Source organism: Tupaia chinensis, unplaced genomic scaffold (genome assembly GCF_000334495.1).
Source record: "Tupaia chinensis unplaced genomic scaffold, TupChi_1.0 Scaffold000515_1, whole genome shotgun sequence".
Taxonomy (NCBI): Eukaryota; Metazoa; Chordata; class Mammalia; order Scandentia; family Tupaiidae; genus Tupaia; species Tupaia belangeri.
This window is the reverse complement of record NW_006160028.1, coordinates 7419802-7420052: the sequence shown is the minus strand read 5'-3', so window position 1 is coordinate 7420052 and position 251 is coordinate 7419802. Positions and strand designations below refer to the sequence as shown.

General features: G+C 57.8%; 1 protein-coding gene across 2 annotated transcripts in view; it reads left to right on the top strand.

Annotated features, from left to right (window-relative positions):
• The window catches only part of NRROS (negative regulator of reactive oxygen species), a 39915-nt gene that overhangs the window by 37255 nt on the left and 2409 nt on the right, over positions 1-251 (top strand). The window lies entirely within an intron of this gene.

Below are 251 nucleotides of genomic sequence, written 5' to 3'. Positions count from 1 at the left end.
ATGCCCAAGATCCCAAGAAGAGAATGGAGGAGAAGGGATTGCGGCGTGACCATCCCCCCTGGGGGGGGGGATTTCTCGCTTTCTGTCTCTGTCTCTCTCTGTCTTTCTGGCGAGCGCACGCGCCCTATAGCAAAAGCACTTGCTCACAAAGAGTTTAGCACAGTGCCGGGCACACAGCCTGGGTGGATGGCACTGCATCACTGTCGCTGCTGCATGGAACACCGGTGTAGCTAACAAGCCGTTGGCACCCG